Here is a 17,500-nt window from a genome sequence, read left to right on the forward strand (position 1 = left end):
TCTGGTAAATGGATGGGTTGGCGAGGTGTCGTCATGGCAGCCAGTTAGCCGGGGGTTCCAAATGATGTCATCCCTCACCACGGCAACACTTAAAGAGATAAGTCCCCTAAAGAGGCTGCCATTTATCAGCAGCCAATACACACACACACACACACACACACACACACACACACACACACACACACACACACACACACACACACACACACACACACACACACACACACACACACACACACACACACACACACACACATGGCACACAGGGGTCCTCCAGGGGGGGGGGGGGGGGGGGTGTGGAAAGGAGGAGAAAAATGAAAAAATACATAATTTATAAATACATGTGAGTTTGTAGATTGGTTGTTTTTGCCATTTTTGTGGCAAAGAAGCCAGCTTTCTTAAAAGCCATTTAGGGGGGTGCAGCTATGTCAATTTAGGGATCCTTGGCATGGGAACAGTCTAAAGGTCCTGTCTTAAAGGTGTCACCACATACTTTTCAGTTGTTAAGATCAGTTGAGAGTTGTTGCTGCTCAACCTGGGAAAAACGAGCGTGTCAAAGTATAGATTCCACATTACCTGCTAAACCACTGGTTCCCAAACATTTGAGCTCGAGACCCAAAAGAGACATTTCATATCTCGCAGGGACCCAAACTAGTGAAAATAGCCGATCTACAAGCTTACAACGCGTTGCATCGCTACGCTTTGTGAGCTTGTGGATCTGCTATTTTCTCTAGTTTCACTTCACTACATGACCTGCTAAACAACTCCAAATAGACATTATACAAGCTCACGTGTTGCGTGCTGGTCGATCAGCTATGAACAAATTTGGTGTCGGAAAAAATAGACCGGACCAAGTACAGAGTCGAGTAGATCCCCGCCAAGTAGTACAGAGGGTTTTAAGTTGTTAATGTATATTCATCACACGATGGTGTCACTTACTGCGAGCCTCCCCCGGTGAGCTCGTTGCGTGATGAGTGTGTGTGTCTGCATGTGTGTGTGCGTGTGCGTGTGTTGGACAGTGTAACCTGACTAAATACAAGCCAAAACCGGTGGCATTGTCTATACCACCCAAATGTGCACTTGTGTATGTTTGTGTCTGCATGCACATGTGTCTGCTGGGGATTGATCTGTGTCGGGTGGCGGGGGGGAGGTGGCATGTGTTTATTTGTCTGTGTGTGTGGGGGGAGGCGGGGGGGTGTCAGAGGCAAGATGGCCTCTCTCTATTAGCTGTAATGGAGTCAGACTGAGATGTCAATGAGAACAGACTCTTATCAGAACCAGAGAGAGAGAGGGGGGGGAGGACGCACAGGGACTCAGGCGGAGGGAGAGATAGAGAGGTCATAGACGGGGGGGGGGGGGGGGGGGGGACATCCCACCTTCCTCATTTTGCTCTTCTAGTCCTCCTTTCTCCTCTCTCTCTCTCTCTTCGTCCATTTGTGTCCGCTAGGTTCTCTACAGCTGTGTGACGTCGTTGGGCCATCATTGTTTTTCATACTACCTACCCTCACACCTTCTGTCTGTCTACCTGTGTCCCTTTTATGCCCATATGGAGATATCTGTATCTGTCAGTCCTTGTCCCTTTTATGCCCATATATGGAGATCCATGATGTTATCAGTACAGTATATGTCCATATATGGGCATTTACTGATGGCATGCGTATGGGCTTAAATTAGTGCCAATAATATTTTGTACTTGTAAAAATAATTTGTATTTGTAAACACATTTTGCATTTGTAAAAAAAATATTTGTACTCGTGAAAATAATATGTACTCGTAAAAATATTTTTTGCATTCGTAAAAAAAATATTTGTACTCGTAAAAATAATATGTACTCGTAAATAAAATATTTGTCTTCGTAAATAAAATATTTGTATTCGTAAATAAGATATTTGTATTCGTAAATAAAATATTTGTCTTCGTAAAACAAAGTTTTGTATTTGTAAGATAAAAATGTGTGTTGTAATTGTAGAATTACATTTACAATGAACATTGTGAGCAGAAAAAAACAACAGCTTGCTCGCTCGAAGATCTGTTCTACGGATTGCAAAACTTTATTTTTGGCACTCTGCACTTCCGGGTCTGAGCCAATCACGTGAGGCCTTTTCCACTACCCAATCATAAAGCTCTATAGGTCTCCATGGCAACATGGCAAACGGGGTTGCCATGTTGCAACCCAAAGAGTTTTAACTGCAACATAATTCCATTGCTCAGGAAATAAACAACGGATTACAATAATATAACATTCCCTTTAATCAGTAACATGTAGGTGACACCTATGTCTATCAAATATGGTTTTATTGAAAGGCAATCAAAGGCTAGATCGAGTTTAGAAAGCAAACAGGTCATGTCTGGGGGCCTCAGTGCGGCTGCAGAGTTTGATTGAGTGTGAGACTAGGACCCACATGCCATATGTCAAAATGAGTGGCTTCATCGGGAATCGTGCGCGTGTATTTTGCTAAGAGATTGGTTACATAGTTTAATTGATATTAATTTATTAGTGCATTAAATTTCCCCATCCACTTTGATGGGAAAATTAAAAAACTTGATTTCAAGTTTTTTTTTTTCAGAAACTGTAAGGGCTAGAGTTACAAGACTTGAAGGGGAGGTTCATAATTTAATCCGAAATTATCAAAAAAAGAAATACACCAGTCGGCCTCATGGTGGCGCTATAAAAGCCCCATTTTCGTTTTGCCCTATAACTTTTGAACCGTAGGTCGTAAAATAAAAATCTAACTCCCCATATAGGCCACGCCCATTTGCGTCAGGATAATTTTCCGCCATTTTGAATTTTCTTCAAAACACACTTTTAGCTCCTCCTCCCACATATTTTGTCCAAATTTCACAAAAATCGGTACACATGATCTCTGGGCCCATGCGATAAACATATCCAAACAGCATTTTGATAATCCTTACTGTTCGTCCGTAAATTGCTTCCAAAGTTAGTGGGAGGGGCCTGTTTTACCAAAAATGCCAGAAATCACGAACGAAACGTCCGGTCAATCCCAAATTTAAATCACATGTCGAGGGTGGTTTACTCAACAAATCCCCAAAAGCATTTCCACTTTGACCCATAGGGGGCCTCACAAATGCACAAAACGTAACCGTTTGATGCAAAAACATGATTTTTGGGGCGAACAGTCCTTTCAAAATATAATAAAAGCGATATCAGGAGTGACGTAACAATATGATTGGCCCGTTACATTTGTGGGAGGGGCCTATTTATTTAGTGGGAGGGGCCTAATTCTTAAAATCAAAACTGCACGTATCACGAAGGCAGGATCCGACCGGCACCCGATTCGAATGGCACGTCGCGCGGCCTGCGACGGTATTGGCGGCCGAGACCCGCGACCGGCGTCGGCGCAACCACACTTTGCAATTTCCCAGAATTGCTACGTGTCTAGTTTTTATTAAAGTTGGCGACCTCGCACGGTAGTGGAATGTTCGGTCTATGAGCAGAGCAGCCCGCGTGTCAAATCGTTAGAGAGGGGGAAAAAAGTCACTTAACACTCTGGACCACCCTATAGTTGCATTACCTAGTTACTTTTAGTTAGCAGAAACAAAATAGCAGTTTCATGTTTTTGGTAAAAATTTACCTTTGAGAAAATTACGTGAACAAACACGGCTGTATTTGGGTAGGTTCTTGAACGTTAAATCTTTGTGTGGTACAGCTGAGATCCAAGCCATGCGACAGCTTTCTCATAGACCAGCCACACATGTATAGTGTGCAATGATCACTATGTAGTCGGCAAAGAAGTTAATGTTTACAAACACAAACCACCGTCACTCTCTAGTCTTAAGCGTGTCTCTATGTACAGTCTGACCCCTCAAGGGCTGTAGCATTGAAAAGGTGGGCATGGCGAACTTTTGGTGACGCGACTTTGGTACACCCTATAGGTCAGTGCTGTCAAGCCTATAATGCTGGAGGAGGAGGGGGGGTGGGGGCTTTTTTGCGAACGCGGAAGGAGGCCTCCGCCCAAGTGGAGCTTACTATGAAAGTCTGCTCGGCTTGTGTGTGTGTGTTTGTCTGTCTGTGTGCAGTGCACTGCCTGGGTGCGGCCGACAGAGTGCGCCAGAGTGCAGCTACAGTCAAAACACAAACACACACACACACACACACACACACACACACACACAAAGTCCGTAAATACACAATATTTTCGAGCTGCGTTCGCTTCCAGCGTTCGCGCATCTTACTTGTTGTAAAACAGGCCCCTCCCGCAAATTGGACTATCAAACTATCAAACTTCGGTTTGGAGATGTTTATCGCATGGGTCCAGAGATCATGTGCACCGATTTTTGTGAAATGTGGACAACATATGTGGGAGGAGGAGCTAAAAGTGTGTCTTTAAGAAAATTCAAAATGGCGGAAAATCTTTTTATTTTACGACCTACGGTTCAAGAGTTATAGGCCAAAACGTAAAGGGGGCTTTTGTAACGCCACCATGGGGCCGACTGGTGTATTTATTTTTTTGATAATTTCGGAATAAATTATGAACCTCCCCTCCAAGTCTTGTAACTCTAGCCCTTACAGTTTCTGGAAAAAAAATACTTGAAATCGAGTTTTTTAATTTTCCCATTAAAGTGGATGGGGAAATTTAATGCACTAATACATTAATATCAATTAAACCATGTAACCAATCTCTTAGCAAAATACACGCGCACGATTCCCGATGAAGCCGCTCATTTTGACATATGGCATGTGGGTCCTAGTCTCACACTCAATCAAACTCTGCAGCCGCACTGAGGCCCCCAGACATGACCTGTTTGCTTTCTAAACTCGATCTAGCCTTTGATTGCCTTTCAATAAAACCATATTTGATAGACATAGGTATCACCTACATATTACTGATTATAGGGAATGTTATATTATTGTAATCAGTTGTTTATTTCCTGAGCAATGGAATTATGTTGCAGTTAAAACTCTTGGGGTTGCAACATGGCAACCCCGTTTGCCATGTTGCCATGGAGACCTATGGAGCTTTATGATTGGGTAGTGGAAAAGGCCTCACGTGATTGGCTCAGACCCGGAAGTGCAGAGTGCCAAAAATAAAGTTTTGCAATCCGTAGAACAGATCTTCGAGCGAGCAAGCTGTTGTTTTTTTCTGGTCACAATGTTCATTGTAAATGTAATTCTACAATTACAACACACATTTTACACACTTACAATACAAAACTTTGTTTTACGAAGACAAATATTTTATTTACAAATACAAATATTTTATTTACGAATACAAATATTTTATTTACGAAGACAAATATTTTATTTACGAGTACATATTATTTTTTGAGTAAAAATATTTTTTTTACGAATGCAAAAAATATTTTTACGAGTACATATTATTTTTACGAGTACAAATATTTTTTTTACAAATGCAAAATGTGTTTACAAATACAAATTGTTTTTACAAGTACACAATATTATTGGCACTAAATTTAATTTACCATGGACAGCGCTACACGGCCCAATGCAAAGAGCCTTTTAAACATTTTCATGCAAAATTAGTCAAGTAAATGTACTTCGGTACTGTCCACCACTGGACGTTTGTATTAGTATCATGTCCAGTGGGATTTTATAATGATGAAAGATCTGGAATGTATTGAGCTAGATGTGTGTGTGTCTTGTCTTCTCTCTTTCTCTCTCTCTGTCCATCTGACTCTCGCCCTTCCTGCCTTGGCACGGTGCCATGCTCATCATGCTGTGTTTGTCTAAGCTAATTGGCCGGTCGCCGCCCCCTCCCGGCGTTAACTTCGTTAAAACACAGACACCTCGTTAATGACGCCGCTAATTGAATGAAATGGCCGCGCTAACGAGCATAAAACCTCCCGCTCACATTTCCCTAATTAACAACACACTGGCTTAATTACAACAGTAGAAACACATGCAGCTCAGTGTCGTTACTGTTAATTGCTGCGGCTAACTGGGATTTATGGTAATTGGCTGTATAGGCGTTGTTAACGAGAGGTTGAATTAGCTAGACATACAGAGAAGAAGAGAGAGGAGAGATTTGCCAGCGCCAATTAACGCCGTTAATACTTAACTGCTATTGGCTGGAGCTACGGCGGACTATGAGGTACTGATGATCTAATTGGCTGGCTCTCCTTCTCAGGTAACCAATGCACTGGTAGAAGTCAAGTCATGTGACTCATCCAGTTTGCACTAAAACAATACACAGTAAAATACTCTGTTTTAATTTAACTCAGAGACAGTACAGATGGAACCAAATGGACCCTTATGGGGTTGCAATTATTTCAATTATTTCTGTATTCCTCTCAATGTCTGACCACCTCAGATCCTAAATTCCTTCACTACAGTTTTGAAACGTCTTTTTATTCTGCTTGTGCACCATTTTAAGGGGGTGAAAGTGATATTGTTTTGTTAGAATAAGTGTTAAATAGTTAAATAGTTGCTATAGTGTGTTTGTTCGGTAACAGGGGTCTCCCCGTCCAGCTCTTTAATAACCATAAAAAATAATTTCAGGTTGGGATACCAATTTCATCCAATCGGAAGAGAGAACTCAGGATAAAAGATATAAACAAGTGACATTGGAAGTGATGAAACAAAGACAACATTGGAAATGGAACACTAGAAAATTGAAGCTGATGAACAAGTTCTCTCCTGACTATGGAATTGGTGACCCACCTGAATATTTATTTTCTCTTTATTGTTGCTGAACAAGCCCTCTATAACAATAATTAGAATATAGATTTTTAAGTAAAGAAAACACAACACACAAACAAAACAAAAACAAAAAACATTGTGTTAACCTAAAACGTATCACTTACAGCACCTTTTGAAAACCTGACAATGAAGATCACTTCAAGTTCAAGTCCTTTATTGCTACTCGTAGAGGGTAGCGACAGATCTCCTCACTCAACCTCTCCTCAACCACGGTCCAAATGCACCCTGAGTGTCTGTGGATAAATATTGAACCAAAAAGTGCTTCATCTTCAACCGCTTATCGGGAGTTGGTCGTTGGGACTTCCCTTTCCCTTTCTCTGCAATTTTAGCCTCTTCATCCTGGGGGATTCCGAGGCGTTTCAAGGCCAGCGTGGAGATGTAATCCCCCCATCTGGTTCTTGGTCTGCCCCGGGGCCTCCTCCCATGTTGGACATGCAGCGAGGACCTCCCTTGGGAGAAGCTTGTATAAGGCATCCGTACTAGATGACCGAACCACCTCAACTGGCTCCTTTCCACGTGCAGCGGCTCTACTCCAAGTCTCTCCCATGTGACTGAAGTGCTCACCCTATGCCTAAGGGAGACGCCAGCCACCCGTCTGAGAAAACTCATTTTGGCCGCTTGAATCTACAATCTTATTTTTTTGATCATGATGACCCTCACTTTGTGACCATAGGTGAGAGTAGGAGCAGAGAGAAGATTGGCCTGTATATTGAGAGCTTTGCCTTCTGGCTCAGCGCTCAGTGCGGCACATCGACCGCAATACCGCTCCTGCTGCTTCCAGTCTCCGCCTGATCTCCCGCTCCGTCCTCCCCTCTCTCCTGAACAATACCCAGAGGCTCTTGAACTCTCATCACTTGTGGCAAGTGCTTGTGACTAATTAATAACTATATTGGATTGAAAAGTAACAATTTTGGACCTAGAGTATACAAGGTTTCCACCCGACAGCGACGATATCAAACTGGGTGGTAGAGAATCACTGATTTTCAGCATAAACAGGTGAAGACATCCTTGCCTGCTCAGCCTATATAATAAGCTGCATCCATAAACTTAAAGGTCTGCTATTTTCAGTCAATGACACCGCCGTATGACAAAGTATAAACTAGGCATTACAGATGACATGCTCTTTATTGTGGTTCAAAGCGATCTGTTGTCATCTCAGCCAACAGATCACTGTTCTGCTGCTCTCTCTCTCTCTCTCTCTCTCTCTCTCTCTCTCTCTCTCTCTCTCTCTCTCTCTCTCTCTCTCTCTCTCTCTCTCTCTCGTCTGCCGTTCATCGCGCACACGCGCACAGAAATGGAGAAATAGAATAAGACATTTACCCTGTAATCATGGCGCCCACTGCTTAAATTGTCTCTGAACGTGACTGTGAGTGTGTGTACTCATGCTTGTGCGTGCATATTCTCGCATGTCTGCGTGCCGTGTGCTCAAACGTGTGTGCTTGCACATGTTTCAGACGTGTGTGTGTGTGTGTGTGTGTATGTGTGTGTGCGTGCACGTGTGCTCATGTGCGTGGGTGTCTTTGTGTGTGTGTGTGTGAGTGTTCACGCTTGCATGTACGCCTGCTTGCCTTGCGTTGTTTCTATATGCAGATGAGCAGTGGGCCAGTTACCTTGTGACAGCGACTAATGTGTGAATCAGCCAGACTGCGTGCGTCGCCGGGCGCCCTGCTCCCCGCCCGCCGCCCAGTCAAACCCCTACAAATGTCACCTGTTCCCGGCCAGTGATTTGCATAATGCAAAGCTTCTCAGTCGTAACGGTCCGATTAGCGTCGGGGAGCGACCGGGGCCATTCCTAACGCACCAAGCCGTTAACTGCTCCTTTTTACCGGCAACAACTGTGATTAAGTTGGGAGGGGGGAAGGAGGGAGCGAGCGAGGCCGACTGAAAATGTTAGCGCTCCAGTTGTATTAATTACGGAGCGGACAGGCGGGCCGGCGCGGGCTGGCGTGGTAACGATGGTGCAGTCAGTCAGCCGCTTGGTTGCACGTGTCATAACCCAGAGCTAATACAGTGGAGCACTAAACCAGCTAGCTGGCTGGGAGGGGGGGGTAACTGTTAACTTTGCCAGGAACCTGCATTGGCAATGGTATTATGCTTCCTAGCACTGCTCTGACTATATAGCTTAAAGCAAAAGGTTAAATGGATGGCTTTTTATATATATATATATATCTTGCTTTCTTCTTTGTAACACTCTAACAAATTTGAACTGCCTTAGTTATTTATAATTATTATTATTATTATCATTATTATTCATTTTATTTTGTGATTGTATTTTGTTTTGAAATTTCTGTCAACTGACAGTGAGAGAGACAGGAAAGGCGTACAGAGGAATGACACACAGCAGACAGTCAGTCCGGCCGGGATTCGAACCAGGGACATGCCCTAACCATCTGGCTGTTGGGTCAGGCCAGAAGTTAGTATTTAATCTTTATTAAACAATAACATTGCACCCAGTTTTGAGTTTCTCTCCACCTCCTGTGTGATTTGGAGAAATGCAAGAAAGTGGAGAGTGAAAGAGCAAGCCAGCCATCCAGGTTGATGAGAAGAAGAAAAGGTAGAATACACGCACGCACGAACGCACGCACGCACGCACACCGCAGAGTTCTCATGCTCAGGATCATGTGCACACCCTGTGAAGGGCCATACCCTCTCAGATCTACCTTCATATCTATGTATATATGTCCGGAAGAAACCTTGTATCTCCATATATAAAATGAGTATGTTTTTTTGTGAATAGAAAAAAAGAGTGACACACAAAAGCTCACAACGCCTTTCACTCTTTTGAATGTGAAAGTGTGTCTATGGGGTTTTATAAACATTGAACCAATGAGATTTTGTGACTAAATAACAACTACATTGGATCCATTGGAAGGCAGGTTATTTTTTCCATTTCCACCTGACAGCAACAACATGGGTGGTAGCTTTTTTTTAGGTGACGTCTCACACTACAATCTTTCTTGTTCTTTCATGCATGTGTCTCACAAGCTTCTGCCAACATCTGCCACTGGGTGGCATGTTGACACAGACTTTGTGATGTGAATGCAAAGCTCCACTGGTACCCTTTGAGTATCAGACATTGACAATACTGAATAAACTGGTATTAATTAGTTCAGAGGTTGCTTTTCAACGCATTAAAACCGGGAACGCATCTGTGCAACCACTTTAATCATTATTTTATAGTTTGGCTATTCAAAAATAGCAGATATACAAGCTCATAGAGCTATGAGCTTGTAGATCTGCTATTCTTTTGAAAGATCATGAACATTTCTGCAAATCTTTGAATACATATTTCTTTGTAACAAACATTTGTAACTCAAATATTTTTTTGAAAAAATGTGTTGCTATAATCAGTGGTTCTCAAACATGTTCATGTCAAGGACCACCCAAAATGATGTGCATTTGGCCACGGACCCCCATCTCAAAATATGTTGTTCCAGGGACCCCCCAGAAGCTTTTTAGTTTAAAATGTTTGCTTAAAAAAATATATTCAAAGATTCAAAGCTCAAAGCGCGGCACCGAGTGCTGCGCTATGAGCTTGTATATCTGCTATTTTTGAATAGCCAAAGTATAAAATATGGATAAAGTGGTGACACATGTGTTCCTGGTTTTAATGGGTTAAATGGGCAAGTTCAACATTCTCATTTACAGCAACGGTCTGGGGGAGTGCCCTGCTCAGTCCACTGAGTGTCCACTGAACTCGGACGGTGGTCAGTAAATGTGTACACTTTCATGGTTAAATATATTGTTATACTCTATGTTGATAGTAATCATTGCTAGAGAGTGTTTGTTCAGTAACTGGGATCTCCATGTCTCTCCAGCTCTTTTGTAAACAAAAATTACATGTTCAGGTTGGGATACAATTTGTATCCACTCAGTAGAGGGAACCCCACAAATATAATTATAATAATAATAGTCAGCTATTATACCATTCATTCTTTTGTTTCATCACTTACAATTTCACTTGTTTATCCTCTATCCTGTATGAGTTCTCTCTCCTGATTGGATAAAATTTGTATCCCGACCTGAAAATGTATATTTTGCGTTTCGCTTACTAAAGAGCCGGAGAGATGGGGAAACCGCTGTTACTGAACAAATGCACTATATCAATGATAAATAAACACATTTTAACTGGGGGAAAAAACACCACTTACACCCTCTTAACCTCTTAACCACGTAAACGTAGTAAACTGGCTCTGTACTTGGCTCTGTTGTACCGCGTATTTCAGTCTACACCAAATCTCTTCGCCAAAAATAGCCGATTGTGAGCTTGTAGACCTCCATTTTTGGCTAACGTTCCCTCCAGAATATGGATGCTGTGGTTCATGTGGTTAAATGAACACTCATGGTTTTGCAGTGTCCTTTCCTTATTTTGTACCCCCCTCCCACCCATCTCTCTGTTTCTTTCTCCTCCGTGTCGCCCATGTCTCTCTCTCTCTCTCTCTCCCTCTCTCAGTTTGACAGATGAGGCAGGGATGAGAGGCCAAATGCGTCGCACTTCACTTCTCCCTCTAATGTCTCTGGCTGCCGCTCGCAAACCATGTGGAAAACTAAAGACTATTAATGCCACAAACAAAACTCTGCAAATGGAAGCTCTTTTAAATGTTTTAAAAGCCAGCCAGGCTCACTACTTAACTGATAGAGAGCAACCGTAGCAGGGGAGGGAGACGCAGCAGCCGTGGAATGAGGGGAGAAGAGAAGAGGGGCGGAGAGGAGAGGAGAGGAGAGGAGCGGAGCGGAGCGATGAAGAGAAGGAGAACAACAAAGTATGGAGCAGAACAGAGTGTTGATTTCAACCACATGAACTCTAGCACACTGGTTCTGTGTAGAAACGGCAAAGTGTCCCAAAACAAGCCATTGCTTTACAAAAAAAGGGGTTCAAACTATGATAGAATCACACATAACTGTAATACCAGAACTTTGATCAAATTTCAAATTTAAAGTATATTAAAGAAAGAATTAAACCAAATAACTGGACTAAATTTGTAGTGATTCCATGTACATCTTCTTATACATTTGTCACGATTAGGAGACTACAAACAAGTCAACTGCACTCTTACATTACTTGCTTTCCAGGTTTGTCCCACAATACAATACGTTTGGCCTGGCTCCCACAATACAATGTATTTCCACACAAAACTAAATGAGCTTCCAGTTTATCCAAAGACAAATCCTATGTCTAAGACTTTATGCGTCTCTGTATTTAAAAAACAAACGATAATAATCAGAATAAGACTTGAGAAGGATTGGAAGTCAATTCAGTCCATTTCAGAAATTGAATTTTATTTAACCCACATTAACCCTTGCGTCCCTATGGGTATGTCATTCTAGGCTAAAAAAAAAAAGGAAAACTCAACAATGGTGGGGGAATGGGTAATGGTGCAAGTTGGGAATGCATGCCCCACGTTGTACTTGCTGTCAGAGTACTTGTTCTACCCATTAACAGAGTACCCAGTGCGGTACCCACCACCATCCTATGACATCAGTGCCACGATATCATATTGATGACATCAGGTATCTGTCAGGAATGAGTTGCGAGAAGGACCCAAAAGCAGACGAGTGGGAATGCAGGATAAACTTAAAGTATTTATTGAGCCGAACAGGCTGGTTAACAAAGGTAGATAAGTATTGCAACTTCACAATGGCTAACTGCCAAACACAGACTCTCCTAAACAATGGTCTACGGACCAACAAGAACATAATGCCAACACAGGGTTTAAATAAACAGGGGCACAACAGGACACAGGTGGAGAACAATTACAAATACATACTGGTGAGACAAGACAGGAAACAGCAAACAAGGCAGACAGGAAACAATACTACAAAATAAGATACACAACATCAGGGCAAAAGGCAACAGAGTAACAACAATACAATTATACAAATAGAACATGCAGTAATCGCTTTAGGTCTAACCGGCCTAAAGTGTCCACGACCATATAAGGGCATTCAAGGTCTAAATAATGAAGTTGGCCTTACCGGCCTAAAGTGTCCACGACCATATTGCAAAAGTTGCAGATATTAAGGTCCCGGTGGCTCACACGGTAAGAGTGCGTACCACATAGTCCTCTGTCCCATGTCATCCCCTGTCTCTCCAATCAATGTCTCTATCAGAAATATGCCAAAGAATTGTATTAAAGATTTTCTATTAAATATTGTTCCTTTTAACTAACAACTATCATTGTGCTCCTCATGCAGAATTCAATTTCCATAGCTGAAGACCTTGGAGAAGTGATGGATTGTGTACTGTAGACTGATGACAATACGATTAAAGATAATTTGTAGCAAGACTAAATAGTGCTAATTTACAAACAGAGAAGCTCCCACAGTCCCTTAGTCTAGGAGTGTAATTCCATTTTACAGCATTTTCGAAGTTAACACCTATTCCAGTTATTAACCTGCGGCACCCCAGTTAGCCCTGGCTGCCAGCCAAGCAAGACAGTCTTAACTGAACCTTTAGTGATAGCATCGCGGTGTCGGAGTGGAAAAGAAGCGCTCCCCATTAGATGTCAAGATAGATAAATAGACTGTAATGGGCTTGCTGAGGGGTGCGTTTGGTCGTTTGGCCTGGCTCTCCCATCAAGATGTGATCTCAGGGGTCGCTGCCATGAATCAGCTGGCAGTCCCACGTCGTTGGTCATCCTGACAGCTGAACAAAGCCCGGTGACTCTGTGAAATAAACGCACCCCGCGTTCTGTGGCACCCCCCCATCCTCCCCCCCGAGGGAAAGACAGTTCTAATGGAGCCAGATTAGGATGGGTGCACTTTGTAACTGGTTTTCGCACTGCAGGAGTTCCTTTGGTGGATGGGTGGGGTCACTGGCTGGTTGTATTTGCAGTGACGCCTGAACATTGTGTTGTCGAGGGCTTAACAGGAGGATGTGTGTTGTTGTTTTTGCGCTCTCACACACACACACACACACACACACACACACACACACACACACACACACACACACACACACACACACACACACACACACACACACACACACACACAAGTTATCGTTTTTTTGTGTAAAGCCTCGTTTAGAATCTCAGCCAATTCCAGAGCCCACATGGGGGCGGGTCATACCATTAAAATATCCACAGCCTGAACAATAATCAATACATTCTTTAACTGAGCTAAATATATGATATGATCCTGTCTCCTTGATGTGGCTCAGCCCTCCTGCTGTGTCTTGCACTAAATGCAATGGATTAAAGCCAATTGCATGTCATACATAGACATGATATGAAGACACACGAGACGTATTCATACATTCATGTGGATCCTCACGGGAACAGCGTGGCTCCTACAGTACAGTATGTGGATCTCGGACTTCATGTGACCATCCTGTGAGGTTTGTCATCTATGACGTCAGTCGTGTATGTCGTATCAACGGTATGATGTAACTATGACGTACTGTATGGATGGCGCAGGGCAGGAATTTCATGAAGGCCCCTCTGTTTGGCCTTGTGCCCTTCATCGGCCCATGAGGCCACAGTGGCCTCACTGTGGGATGATTCAGTGACCCCCCCCCAGTTAGTACAGGGCTGAGTGTGTGAAGTATTCACTCAGTGGTTGTCTCCGCCAGTATGGTGGAGAGTATGTTTTCGTCTCCGTCCGTCCGTGTGTGTGTCCGTCTCAGCCAAGCTAACATTGGTCAAGCTTCACGTGACACGTGACAATATGTTGTCACCAATGCTTTGATTGGCTAGCGAGACGCATGATGAAATAAAAATCTATAAATAGCACCAGGCACTCCAAAAAATCATTTATATTTTTTGAAGTGAGCTGCCATCACTGTGATGACCACTGTTGTTTCTAAATATGAATGGGGTGTGATTTTTTGTCTTCGCCAGGAGAGTTTTACCCTCCGTGTGTGTGTCCGTCTCAGCCAAGCTAACATTGGTCAAGTGACACGTGACAATATGTAATATAAATAGGTAAGACAGGATTAATCAGGAACAGTACTGGCTTTTTTCTAGTTTCTTCTATTGTGAGTAATTTTTAAATACCACAAAATGATTTTGTGAAATTAAACAGCTTTATTGTTTACTTATTTCACTGATAGTTATACTACGTGTTGCTGAAATAAATATTACATTATTAATAATACCCATGGACTATTTTGATGGCCTTCCTGCTCTAGGTATTTGGCCTTTGAGCCCTCAAAAGTTTTACACCGCCAAATGTCAACTGGTATGACGTAATTCATATTCGCGCAAGGTTTCAGTCCAATCAGAGTCCCATTGACTTCCATTTCAAAAGTGAAATTAAATATTAAGTATAAAACATGTGGGGGCGGGGGGGGGAGGGGTAGTTGAGGGTACGTCTGTGGTGTACCGGCAAAGTGCACAAGAATGTTGGCCCTGTACACACAGCTACGGTACAGGGCAGCTAGACTCCTGCAAGTGCAACAGTTCATATTCTATACTATTATTCATGCTGTGTGTGAGCCCATTCTGCGTGTATTTGTGCGTCGCTACATTCATTGTGCACCAATAAACGTTTCTCCTATGTCCTGTCCTGATGTGTGTTTCACCCTCTTGCAGCAGGCGTTGCATGTTCATGCACGCACGCGCGCACTTGCGTGCGAGTGTGTGTGTCTCGCATACTGTGTGTTAATTCTGCGTGCTTGGCGGGCCTCGGCGGTTGTGCTGGCTAGGGAGGTGCGATAAGAGGCGGCTAGATAAAGCTTTAAGGGGTAATGGTTTCCACTAATGAGAAAACTGGCTGTGATTATGACAAATAGGCGGAGAGCAGCAGGCTAAGCAGCGACACACAGCAGCTATTGTTAGGCAGCCAAGCCTTAGCATCTCATTACACCTCCCTACTGATAGACTGCCCCCACCTAAAAGAGAAAGGGAAAAAAAACACCCTCTCACCTCTCCTCATCTTTTCTCCCACTCTAGTCTCGCCTCCTTTTCCGCCGTTCTATTCTCTTTACCTCCTTCCTATCTGTGTTCCGACTTCTCTTCGCTCCTTCCGTCTTTGTTCGTCTCTGGTGTGGCGGCGCGTTGTTAGCTTGTAGATCAGTTATTTTTCCTTGGTGATTTAGCCGTGGCCAATGCCACGGCTAAATCCACTTGACATCCACTTGATTTCCTTTTTTTGTTATTTTTTGGGGGTTTTTTTGCCTTTATTTAGGCTTTATTAGGTACAGTGAAGCAAAACAGGAAACAAACAAACAAAAATAACCTGTAACATAATATATTCCCTAAGAAAAAAATCTTGGTATCATCTTTATTTGCATTTATTAGTATTGTTGCTTTGATTTGTGGACCTTCAATAAGACAAAGTGCCACTTAAACCCCAGCATCCGTATTTTAGGAAAATAGCCGATCGATTGGCTATTTTCAGCTAAAGCTTTCCCCACAATAAAAGAACACAGAAAATGACTAGTATAGAGCCCTGAGGGACTCCGCTCAACCATTATGGGGTTTAAGTGGTTAAGATTTGTTTTATTTTACGTCGTTTACCCACAGCACTTCAGTGTGAAAGTGGTGAGATCACGTTTACAGCGCAGTTCCCACCTTTTGGGACGTGTGTGAGGTACAGTAAGTCACCCCCAGGGATCCTTGAGAAGGTTCCGGGGGGTCCCCCAGCAAAATGTATTATAACAAAAAACACTTTAACCCTATATACTGTACATCGGCTGTTTGAAAATAGCTCACAACACGTCGCATCACAATGCGTTTTTTATATATTTTTATATTTTTCTAAACATTTTAACACACACATCTTGTATTAGGGTCTCCGGCACAAAACATTTTCCGATGGGGGTCCGCAGCCAAATACAAGTTAATTTGGCGGTCCTTGTAGATTTTTTTAGAACAAGTGATTTAAGTTACGTGCAAACGGAACACCCCAAAAAAAGAAAACACACTTGCTTGCGGCTGTAGAAAGCGCGCGGCGGCTTCATGTGACAGCGGCATTATTCTAGTCTCGTTGTTTTTGATACTCGGCCTCGTTGTCCCGCGGTCTCATCCGCCGGTCTAATAATTACAGCACTTATCTGCGCTCCCCCAGCACATTAATATGGTTTAGTAGCAGGAGGTTGGAGTACATTAATATTCTTTAACCTCGACGCCACCCTCTAAACCCCGCGAAACCCGCCACCCCCACCCCCCCTCCTCACCTTCTCCCTTTCCATCACCCCCCCCCTCCCCGCCCTCTCTACCTGTCTCCCTGCTCTCCTCATTCCTCCCTCCATTCCCACGCCCCGTCCCCTCTCTCTCTGTCCCCTCTCCTCTGTGCCTGTGTCCTTTCCCTCCCTCCCTCGCTTTTCTCCCCTCTCTCCTCTCATCTACCCGCCCCCCCCCCCCCCCACCCCCCCTCCTCCTCCTTTAACTGGGTTTCAGGCGTGAGATTATAAATGGAGCCTGGGGAAAATGTGATAAATCAATTAATCATGTGTAGCTGCGTGGCTTAATGAGTGAACCGAGGTGTCATAATTAGTTCTCCCGGTATCAATCATTAAAGTGTAAGTCGGTTGATAAACAGGCGGTGCGAGATCAGAGCGCGGACACCTAGCTTTAAAGAGTGGCTTTTATAAGGGTCCTTGTGTTTACTACTAGAGGGCCACTGCATGATGACAACAACTAAACGTGCCTAATGGGCTGGGATTTGGAGACCAGAAGGGTTCAAAATCGATTACTTGGGTTGTCGTTCTATGAAAGAAAAAATAATATTGTTATTTTGTAATATATTTGTCATTCCCCGCCGCTGAATTTGGCCGCGATAATGAAAGCTCTGTAATTAGAAGCCCTGCATGAAATGTAGCCCCATATTGTAGTGATCACTGTGTCTGTCTGGTGAGATTTGTCTGTTACCGTGTGT

Source organism: Gymnoscopelus microlampas (assembly GCF_963454915.1).
Source record: "Gymnoscopelus microlampas genome assembly, chromosome: 18".
NCBI lineage: Eukaryota > Metazoa > Chordata > Actinopteri > Myctophiformes > Myctophidae > Gymnoscopelus > Gymnoscopelus microlampas.